This window comes from Sceloporus undulatus, chromosome 1 (genome assembly GCF_019175285.1).
Source record: "Sceloporus undulatus isolate JIND9_A2432 ecotype Alabama chromosome 1, SceUnd_v1.1, whole genome shotgun sequence".
In the NCBI taxonomy this organism is placed as follows: Eukaryota; Metazoa; Chordata; class Lepidosauria; order Squamata; family Phrynosomatidae; genus Sceloporus; species Sceloporus undulatus.
Window position 1 is genome coordinate 287,615,220 of NC_056522.1, and position 12,138 is coordinate 287,627,357.

General features: G+C 39.5%; 1 protein-coding gene across 4 annotated transcripts in view; it reads right to left on the minus strand.

The window, feature by feature from the left end:
* The window catches only part of METTL15 (methyltransferase like 15), a 149,467-nt gene that overhangs the window by 57,931 nt on the left and 79,398 nt on the right, over window positions 1–12,138 (minus strand). The gene's annotated exons all lie outside the window — the stretch shown is intronic.

Genomic DNA, 12,138 nt, shown 5'->3' on the forward strand with positions numbered 1-12,138 from the left:
GTTCCATCATTGACCAGATGGCTATTTTTAGGTTACACTTTTGTAAATATTTAATAAATAATAATAAAAAACTTTATTTATACCCTGCCTCTCCATCAGGATCCAGGTGTCTTACAATAAAATCCAAACAATATAACATGAACCCACTTATTCCCTCCCCCCCCAAAACCATCTATTAAATGACATTCAATGTTAAAATAAACCTTAAAATAATCCAAGATGGGATAATGGCGATACAAGGTCTTCAGTGTGATGGTCCATTCAATGGGTGGCCAGGTTCATTATTCAGGAAAGGCCTGTCAAAAGAGAGCCGTCTTGACAGCTTTTTTAAAGCTGTCCAAGCTGGTAACATGACAAATCTCCTCCAACAGGCCGTTCCATAATTTGGGAGCGGTTGAAGAAAAGGTCCTCTGGGTGACTGCAGCCAACCTGGTCTTCATAGGCTGTAGAAGATTCTTCCCAGAGGACCTGAGTGCGTGGGGTGGATTGTACGGAAGAAGGCATCCCGTAAATTAGGTTGGGCCCAAGCCATGTAGGGTTTTAAAGGTCATCACTAACACCTTGTACTGTGCCTGGAAACTAATGAGCAGCCAATGAAGTGGTTTTAAAATAGGTGTTATATGGTCATTTCTAGTTTTTCCAGTGACCAATCTGGCTGCCATATTTTGTACTAACTGAAATTTCCAGACTTGGCACAAGGGTAGCCCCATGTAGAGCGCATTGCAGAAGTTGAGTTATGAGGTTACCAGCACGTAATTATAATTATGTATAGGGACATCTTTACAGGCAAACTAATTTGCATTTAATTTATCATATGACATGATGGCAATTCTTTATATCAAGGAAACTCAGCTATGGTGTATAGAGACCTCTGTCTTTTTTAAAAAAGCATTTGTCAATATGTAAATACTACTGTGTATTGCCTAATTTATTTAGTATATTCATTAGCCCCCATGCACCTTGTTAACTATTTACAAAGCCCATCTTTAAACAGCATGAGTATTTTTTTTTTAATTAATGGTGGCGCACTCAGAGTAATTTGAACTTCACTGCCCAGCAACTACAACAAAAATCTAATTTCATACATGGAAATATTACAGATTTTCTGCATTTTAAAATATATACTTTTTAAAGCTTTGATTTAAAAAGTGTTACCACTTTTCCCATTCCTTTCACAATCTATCAAAAGAGCTCAAAGCTGCTGCTTCATGATAGTAGCATTTAAATATATTACATTAAACTGAACCCTACTTGCCAAAAAATGTGCTACAGTGGTAACACTAAGGAGCAAAAACATGCCATATTTGAAACTGTTAAATTGTGACAACAAACTACATATTTTTCTACATGGCAACTGAAAACAGTGACATGTCCAATAACTGTATTTCACATGCTAGCAGCCCCCTAATCCTCATACTCTGAAAAATAGCATTCTATATTATAGACAGGTACATAATAAACCATTCTTATTTGTTGTTCCAGGTCGCTCTGTTTTTCTAATCACCAGTATCAATTGCACCACAGGATCCCTTTGGTTATTTTCCCAATCGATTTCAAGCCCTTGGGTGACTTGCTAGCAAATGAATTGGAAATAAAATGTGACGCAAAAGATGTGTGCAAACGCCTTATTAATCGTTAACTAACTTCTACCTCCAAGCCACCTGCTGTAGCTCCTAAGTTGATTATGGGGTAAAAAGACGTCAGAAAGCTTGAAAATGTTTGTTTTAGATTTGGATGCCTCATATATTTCACCCCAAGATACTACCTCAATTGTCCTCCAAGCTTAAAATGTTCATACGATTTGACCTTAGAACTAAAGAAGTGCGTCAGATCTACAAAAAAGCTAGCAATTAGTGGGTCATTTATAGAAAAAGGAAATCTAAAAAAAAAAAAAAGGAAAGGAAAGGAGTGTCTTATTTTTATTTTATATGTCAGTTGTTCTGTTGTTAAAAAAAAAGCTGGAATAACCAACTTTGTTTTGCAAGAAAAAGGCACAGAAAACAAAATTCATGAAACAAAGGAAGGGGCACCTTTAAGACCACCCAGTTTATTTCGGTGCAAGCTTTTGTAGACTCCAGTCCACTTCTTAAGATGCACCTGAAAAATTGGGGTGGCATTGATAGACTCCTTCCTTCATTTTATATACTGAAGCAGACTTAAATGGTTATTTCTCTCTGAAAATCAAGATAAAACCAATGATGATCAAACTATTGTTTTTAAAATTATGAAAATATTTTTAGATAACTCACACACAGAAAAAAAGAATACACAAATATTTGAAGCAGGAGTGGCAGAGGGAAAGCTTCAGCCACTATTAGGGTCTGCTTCAGTTTGCAAGCAGAGACCAGGTGAACACACTAAGATACAGCAATATTGACAACATCACACCCTCCAACTTACCTAATTTGGCAGACCTGTAAAAACTCTTGATACATTATAGAAGATATTCTTTGTCAAGAAATAAATCACTCAGCTTGACTGCCATATTTTGGAGTGTTCAAATAGTATAACTTCACTTGCTGTTAATTGCTGAGCATTTAATTAGTACCCACTATAAGTCTATGGAAGACAGTTGTACACTTTTAAGATATACGCATTTAAAACAGCTGTACACGTTTAAGACAGCTTCAACAGTTTAAACTACCCAAATAAACAAATAAATTAATTCAAGAGCACAACATTCTTCTTCTGCACTTCTCTCCTTTCTTCACCTGCATTTCCTGAAAGACACGAGGGATCTTCAACAGGAGAATCCATTAGCAAACCTAGCATGTCTTATTCCTTTCACTAGTAGGGAAATCTTGGGTCATAGGTTGCACATAGCCTAATCTGCACTGTACTGCTTGTAACCACTGAAGAAAACACGGCTTTATTAGACTAACTGAGGGTGGGGAGCCACCGTCTCTGAGCATCCTTAGATGGCCATGCCCTCTTCTCCAAGACATTCCCATTTGGTCATTTCCCAGATTTTGTGTATTCCCCCCCCCCCCCCAATTCTAAAAGGTTGAGATGCATTTCCTAACTCTTGGTTACTGGCAGTACAATTGTTATGATAAAATACCCTGGCATTTTCAGTCACACCATGTTACCTTTGCCCATCAATGGAATACAAGCCATGAACATTTCTGAAAACTGGGATAAGCGCTTGAGCTGAAGGAGGCTCCCAGAGCAACCTATAGGCTGGCCCTCTACAGCTATGGATCCAGTCAATGGAAGGAAGTGATATGGTGTCAACAGACAGAGAAATTGATTTGAAAGTAAATTATATTTCCCTGGGAGCATGATTCTCAAGTATTTCATAGTACTAGAACTGTAAACAGCTCCACTGCCTTTCTACCTGCATGACTGGAAATCTCCTTACAGACATGCCTGTACTTGGATGATTTCTCTACAAAGACTTCTACAATTTGTGCTTGTATTATATTCTGAATTCTTCCAAATTTAAGTTAGCTTCAGTTAGCTTCCAGTGGACAAATCTCAGTCAATCTTTTGAATAATCAGGATGTCACCTGATATTTCTGATTTACACGTCAAGATCACACTGCAACACAAATACTGTAACATTTATTATAGTTAAAAGAAATCAGAATAACCTATTCATACTTTCAAGGTAATCTATTCTTCCATTCTGTGTCATGCATATACACTATGCATACAGCATTAGAATAAGAATAGCAACACTGTAAGCACAGCAATGACTAAAAGCTTTAACAATACTTCAGTAAACCTTGTGAATGTAAGCTATTGATTTAGATATGGCATTTGTTGCAAAGAGGAAAAATGGGTGCCTTTTCCTAAAATATCCTGTTATGAAAATGTGAACAGAAAGATACAGAAATACATCAGAATAAATACAAGTGTCACTTAGGAAAAACAAAATAGATGCTTTACAGCCCAACTGCATGTTTTATTCTTATGAGAGTTTCACTAAGGCCAATGGTACTTCTAAAAGTGTACAGGATTGCAACTGGTGTTTTTTTTTCATTGAACACAAAAATTTGATGCAAATGGATTTTCATCTTGGTATAATTAATATGTTAATCTTTAAGGTGCCATAATACTCTTTCTTGCCTATACTGCATGGGGCATGGGTTAACACTGCTACCCCTTTGAAAATAGTTATCTTGGTATATTTCAGTCTATACCAGAGCTATATATATATACACACACACCGTATATACTCGATTATAAGTCAAGAAATTTATGCCCCAAAATGGACTCCAAAATCATGGGTAAACTTATATATGGGGCAATGTTAATGCTGTGTATAAATTTCCTGCAAAAAGTGCCCATCTTCTTCTGTAGCCAGGGATCTTGTAACAGCTCCCCGTTTGAGTCCCCGGCATGATCTCCTCTCCCCCCCCCCCCCCCCCCCCCCCCCCGTGTGTGTTATTCCTCAGCCTTCCCACGCAGCCAGAACTAACAAATAGCTGCTGAGTCGAGAGAGAGAGACAGTATGACCAGGCTTGGACCACCTTTTGCAAGCCATGAGCCTGGAAATCCTGGGTGAAAAGAAGAAAGAGAGAGGGATTTCTACCCCCCTTTTGCAAGCCATATGCCTTGGGAATCCTGGGTAAAGAGAAGAGAGTGAGAGGGGTTTCTACCTCCCTTTTGCAAACGATAAGTCTTGGGAATCCTGGGTAAAGAGGACAGTGAGAGGGGTGTCTACCCCCCTTTTGCAAGCCATAAACCTTGGGAATCCTATGTAAATAGAAGGGGGGGTTCTACCCCCATTTGCAAGCCATAGGCCTTGAGAGTCCTGAAGTGAAGGCAGAGAGAGGGGGAGAGTTCTACCCCATTTTGCAAGCCATAAGTCTTGGGAATGCTTTTGGTAAAGGGAAGAGAGTGTGTGTGCATGTGCCAAGGTTTGTTTACCCTTTTCCATGCTGAGACTGTGACCCTTGGGAGAGGTCTAGAGAAAAAGATGTAGGCAGGGACGTGGTGCTTTGTTTCCCCCTTTAGATCTTTTGTAACATGCCCCACTGTGTGACCCTCGAGTTATCCACGGGTCATATCAAAATCCATGATTTTCGCCCCCAAATCTGCCCCTGACTTATATATGAGGTCGACTTATACACAAGTATATAAGGTAGTCAATTTCCTGAAACATCTTTTAAAAAACAGTTGAAGCAGTGTATTTAATACACACTCCAAAGCCAGTTTTTAGGAACCGAGACACTAGGAATCAAACATTAGGAAGGTTGAGAACCACTAATCTAGTAGGTATTTCATAAGAGCCAGTGTGGTGTAGTGGTTTGAGAGCTGGACTACAACTCTCAAGGTTTGATTTCCTCCTCAACCATGGCAACCCACTGGGTGACCTTGAGCAATTCACACAGTCTCAACCCTAGGGAAAAAAAGGAGTTAGCATGAATCATAAACGACTATGAATCATAAACAACCTGAAAGCACAGAGTAACAAAAAAACAAAAACAAAACCAGAGTAACTATGTAGAACATATCTATGATTATCATATATCTAGTGGTTAATTTCTTGCTTGGCTTTGTACCTGCCAGTTGTGTGGAGGAGATGTTTATGTAGAGGTAAGATAGTTCAGTATATGATCAAGATCTTCTTCTTCTTTTTAATATGGGCATCCTTTCTATGAGAGCCAGTATGGTATAGTAATTTGAGCAGTGTATTACAACTGTGCAGATCAGGGCTCCTGACTTTCTTGAAATCAAGATATCCATGGAGGGAACTGATCTAGGAGGTGTGATTTTGCCATGTTTTTGTCCTTCGTAGATATCTCAATGTCAAGAAATTCAGGAACTGCATTTGAATGATCATAATTTGGCTTATTACTCATGTATACAGAGTCTACACAGGAAGAGAAATCAAGAAATTACAGGTGTGCTTTGTTTTGTTTTTTAAGTTGCTCTGAAGTCCAACAACATGGCTGGCTGTTCAACTCCTTGCAATCTGTGGGAAACAAAAGAGCTCAGGATGCTCTCCTCCAGTTGGGGGAGAGCCAGGCAAAGCTTATTTTCTGTCAAAGTGGATATTCAGGAGGTACCCACTGGAAAAACGTCTTCCCCCACTAATGGAAAATGCTGAAAGTTCACTGATAGTTTAGTCCTGTAGAGTTGGAAGGTGGAGCCTACCATTTAATGCTTCACAACTGGAAACTCACTCAGTTCATTATCCATTTATTCATTATGGATATATCATTCATATATCTACAATCCACAAATGTGAGATATGTACAATGTGCACTGTGAGGGTGCATGTGTGCACATACGTGTACATGGATTGTTTTTGAGGTTTGATACAACAAAAGGCCAATTCATCAATTCACTTTTGAAAGAATTATCTGGTGGTCAGTGTCTGGCATTGCTAGGATGCAAGTGCTAGTGTGCCAAAGACATCTCACCCACCTTTAATCCTCCTTTCTGAACTTACTGAAGTCTACAAGAGTACCGAAGCCAATGTAATAAACATGCATAAATTAAAGCTATACACAAAGGCAGAAACCTTAAACAAGTTTGTTTATGGTGAGTATTCCTCTCAGGTGCCTGGATATGCATTCTAAATTTCACACAAACACAAACAAAATGAATCTATCTTGTTACAGTAAACTGAATTTCATCTCAAAACAAAAAGCCATAACATCTGAGATAGTCAATAAATATATATTAAATATTAATTTAATTCTTCCTGCACTTGAGGTATGGTTTCCTTTACAGCTAAGTACATTATAACAGCTTGACTCCACTGCGTAGGTTTTACGTAGGTTTCTCCTCCTTTCTAGCTTGCAGTGATACTCAATAGGTGCCAGATTTCAGGAACCTTTGCAACCTTTTACTTTCAGTGGGTGCAAAAGGTTTTATTTGTAATATATATTGCTACTGACATAATTTTATTTTGTTCTGGAATCTCTGCAGCAATTCTTAACGTATAGGCTTCCCCAGAATGCACGTCAAAGGATTCCTACCCACACACTGAATACTTAATAGGGCCTGACCCATTTCTTTTTCTTATTAAAACAGTTCTGTATCTTCAGTAAAGACTTTTCACAGCTAGAAAGAAGAGCTGAGCTAAACTTCTTCAAAAACTGCAGTGAGCCCTTAGCCTACTGAAATTTTACACATATATACACACACTATCTTGTTGTGTGAGATCTACAGATAATAATTAATATCCAATTTAACTGTAAATTTTACAATGTCTGACTGATAATTCCAAGCAGAGAGGCAAGATACAAGCAGCAAAAGCACGTATTTGAGCTCTATGATGTGGATGAATTACAAGTTGTCCACCAGGATCTAAACAATGACAGCAGATACTAAACATAATACTAGACCAACTGGTCCAGACTTTGAAAGATATTATTGCTGAATAGTGCTCAGATTATCTCTTGGAGTGTTGGCTCTCCATGACTATCTTTGCTAGGAACTGCAGTAAGATCTTTTGGAGCACACAATTTTGGGTTCATTGTTTGGTCACAGATGTGTCTTTGCACATACTAGTTTATATTTACATTTTTTTTTCTTACGCACCACCATAGCATATAATGGGATTTAATCTTACGCAGTTTTTCCCATACGCAAGGGGATCCGGAACGGATCCCCCACATATAGAAAGTGGCTGCTGTAATGGGCAAGGGGAGATATGGCATGTGGAGTCAGCTCATTTCTTTTGGGAGAAGGGAGAGTTACAGGATGTTACTTTCTCCCAAGCTGTCCCCCATTTCAAATAATCAGGATGGGCTTGGCAACAGGCCCCCTGGGCTGAAAATGCTGCTCAATGCCAGGTCGGTGAATGGGAAACATCTTGATCCAGGACTTGATCCTGGATGAGCATGCTGACCTGACTTGTATTACAGAGACCTGGCTGAACGAAACTGAGGGTGGTGGTGGTGGTAATCTGTCCAAGCTCTATCCACCCAAGTTTTCCATACAGCAGCAGGCGAGGCCTCTGGGGTTGGGAGGCAGAGTTGCAGTGGTCTATCAGTCCATCTCCCTTACCAGGTGCCCCGTCCCACAGTCTACTGGGTATGAGTGTGTCTACGTAAAGTTGGGTGGCTGGGACAGATTAGGGATTCTGTTGGTATGCCGATCACCCTGCTGTACAACAGGCTGCATAACTGAGATAGCTGAGTTAGGTCTCTTCAGTGGCCTTGGAGTCTCCTTGGCTTGTTGTCCTGGGGGACTTCAACATCCATACAAAGACTGCTCTGTCAGGAGCAGCTCAGGACTTCATGTCTGCCATGACAACCATGGAGCTGTCCCAAGTAATATCTGGTGCCACCCATGCAGCAGGACACACTCTGGACCTGCTTTTTTTTTTTTTTTTTGCTCTGGGCAAGATGACAGTGATCTGGGGGTAGAGGAACTCTCTGTAGTGCCGTTGTCACTGACTGATCACTACCTGGTAGGATATAGACTCACTGGGACTCAGAGCCTCTGCAGAGGTGGAGGGCTGATTAAGTTGGTCTGCCCCAGGAGGCTCATAGATCCGTATGGATTCCTGATGGCTCTTTAACTTGCTGACAGAATGAGAACAAGGACAAAGTGAGGATCTTAGCCATCCCCAGGGAGGGTGTTTCAAAGTTTAGGAGCAGCCACCAATCAGGCCCTCTCCCTTGTTCTTACCAAATAAGCTTGAGAGGGTGATAGCATAAAGAGAAGGGCTTCTCCAGAAGATCCCAGAACTTTAATAGGCTCATAAAGGGAGATACACACCTTCAAATAGCCAGGATCCAAGCCACAGAGGACTTTATAGGTTACCATCAGCATTTTACATTTAGTCCGGAAATAGCCAATGGGACTGTTGCACCAAAGGAGTTCATTCTCACAATTCTCAATAGTAATCAAAGCATGCAAAGCATAACCCTAAAAGTCCAAAGAACCAATCCTAAATAATGGTCCAGGAATAGATAGTCCCACTACAATTGGTATTTGTGTGTCTTTCATTTTCAAAGACGGTGGACTGGTTTTATAAATTCCCCAGGTGGCTGGAGACACAAACCTAGAAGAAGACTTTGTTAGGTGGAACCAGCTTGCCATGGAGCACTGGATCGGGAGTCCCACAGGGACCCGGGAGTGCTGATAGTTAAGCAATGTCCCCAGTGACATGAGACGAAGATGCGCATATGCACATAACCGGCACCCAAAGTGGCGAGCACACTTTAAGACGGTTATCCCTCTGTCATCCTAAAGCCTGGCTGTGACCAGGCATTCTGGTTCATCGACCAGTACGGATTGGTGGATGGCAGATCCAGACCTCATGCTTTTGGACCAACCCTCTTTTTTCCAGCTTGCTGTATACAATAAAGTTGTGGCCTTTTTCTTGCCAATTGGCTGTACATTGTGTAATTGTACCTTCTCCCCTTCCTCAGCAAAGCAGGATATAAATGAAATAAACAAAAGTCCATGCCAGCTGAAACAGAATAGATTCAGAAACTGCAAAAAAGGAAAGGAAAGGAAATGAAAAAAGAAAGAAAGAAAAGAAGAAAATAAGGTATCTTTCTGAACAAGAGAACAGTGAGGATCACTTCCTTTTCTTCTGCCTGTTAAGAGGCTGAGGCAGACAGAACTCGGCAACTTCACACAGGTAAGGTGTCCCTCTCACCCAAAGCTCTTGAAAATTTAACAACCAGAAAAGTGGAGCAGCATGAAGAAGAATAAAAAATATATAAAAACAGGACACCGGGAGGGCCTTTGGGAGACATAGAGGAAAGAAGGCGGTTTTCCTCCCATGCTCCAACCGACCAATAGAAGAGAAATCTCCCACAAGATTTCCAGCTATTCTCATTCTAGAGAGTCAGACTCTTTTGTACTTGATTCCTGCCAAGACTTACTACTATAGTAAGTGTAAAATCTAAACAGTTAGATTTGTAGTTAGATTTAATCTATAACAATGGCATCTCAATTAAAGTTATAAACATTTGAATCAATTTTTTCTTCACATACATGATGAAATGGGCTGTATTTCACAAAACTTTATGCAATAGCAAATTGGTTGGTGAAGACTTTTTATTGTTTTTGCTCCAATGAACTAGCCTGGTACCCACCTCCTGGGCATTTTCTTTTGTCTAATATTGTACCACAAATACTTTTATAAAACCACAGTTTATTTATTTAACTGCAGTCTTGTTACCCTATTATGTCAAATTAAACAGGACAATGAATAGAAAATCCAATATTTCTCTGAAGATGCCAGCCACAGATATAGGAGAAACATCAGGAATAAACTCTTCTAGAACATGGCCACATAGCCCAAAAAATCCACAAAAAACTATGGATGCCAGCCATGAAAGCCTTCGACTTCAATTCCAGTATGATTAATTAGCTGAAATATAAATGGTTGTGAGGTGAAGGAAATACTTAAGACATATTCAGTATTTACTTGCAATATATACTGTATAAGGTGGTGCATATAATGCTGCTCTTAAAATGACACTGTATATACACATACATATACATATGAGTATGTGTACGTGATCTAAAAAGAAACAAATAGCACTTCTGCCAAGTTTGTCCAGGCTTCCAAAAATATGCAGTTAATTTATTAAATAAATTATGGGGCAGTACAGACAGACGACTCTGCATGCTGTAGCTCTGCATGCACGCGCTGTCTAAAAGGTACCGCTCTTGGCGGCTCCTTTCTTGCACCGTCATAAGGGCTGCGATGCAGCCCAATGACGCTTCTTCCGCCCAGAGGCATTTGGGCACTTGGGCGCCCTTATATCACAAGGCTGCGCCCCATGTGGACAAGGCCACAGCCTTGTGATGTAATGGAGCCAATAGTCGGGCTTGGTGCATATGGATGCTGCGCCGTATCGAACCCTACTATCACTGGAAACAGCCCATCTGTAGTGGGCATATATAAACTTTTCAGCTTCTCTCCTTTACAGTTGCTGAAAACAAAAGCGAGCCACATCCAAGCTGGCAGTTTAGAACACTAAAGAACACTAATTAAAAAACAAACAAACCCTAGCACTTTGGATGTACGTGTTTTGTTTTCAATACCTGAAGAAGGCACAAGCCAAAAGATAAAGATATATATCTTATATACAGGTATATATTTAATGAAGTCAATGTATTCTGGACATTACTTCTTTAACAGAAAATTTGGTAACATAGGCAGAAATAAAATGAACAGTATGGGGAGAGGTTCCTTTACTACAAAGGAAAAAAGCAGTTCAGTATGTTTTAGCAAACTTTTTTTAAACTAATAATATGCACACATGAAATCAAACAAGCAGGTCAGGAAAGCCTTTGCTTAATCAAACAAAAACACTTTGAATTTTCTGTCAACCACTTGAAGACTTCTTCCAAAAGGCATTCAGGAATGACTGTGTTTCACTAGCCTTCACTTTACTTACAATTTCCATTTTAATGATCAAACATCTAGAGTGGTCCCTTCACATTTGCTGGGTGAAGGATCCCATGAATGTGGAAAACCCACAAATAAAAAAAAAACTATTCTTTTTACACAAGATAATACCTCCCTAGGAATTACCAGGTCCTCCAGTACAACTCTGTGGTCAACATCTGCCAGAAATTGATCATAGAATCATGCTGGAGGACCTACAAATGCCAGAGAAGTGTTTCCTATAGAACTTCTTGATTCTCCAGCACAACTCTATGATCAACTTCTGGCAGAGTTATACTTACTACGGCACTTGGTCTTTGTTGGCAGTCTCCTATCCTAGTACTAACCAGGGCCAATCCTCCTTAACTTCCAAGATCAGAAGGCAACTTTAGGATTACTGTTTTATTAATATTAATGGTTAGTTCTATTTTTTAAAATTATTTTGCTTGTTCTTCAAACTGGAAAACCATAAAGATTTTTTATCATTGAATTGTTATTTACAGGCTTTATAGCTTCTTTTGTAATATATATATATATATATATATATATATATATATCTTAAAGTAAAAAAGGTGACTTTCAATTTATTTTAATTTTTCTAAGAATTTCAAGGCATTGTGTGGGTGAACAAACAGGAAACAAGGAAATTTTCCCATGGCTTCTAAATTTCTGGAAATTTTACATCTCTAGACACAAAGAGAGAGAGAGAGAGAGAGAGGGAGGGAGGGAGGGAGGGAGGGAGGGAGAAAGAGAGAAGACAGATACATATAAGAATCTACATGCATATGTTTGCAGACACTTTGGCAATACCAACATAT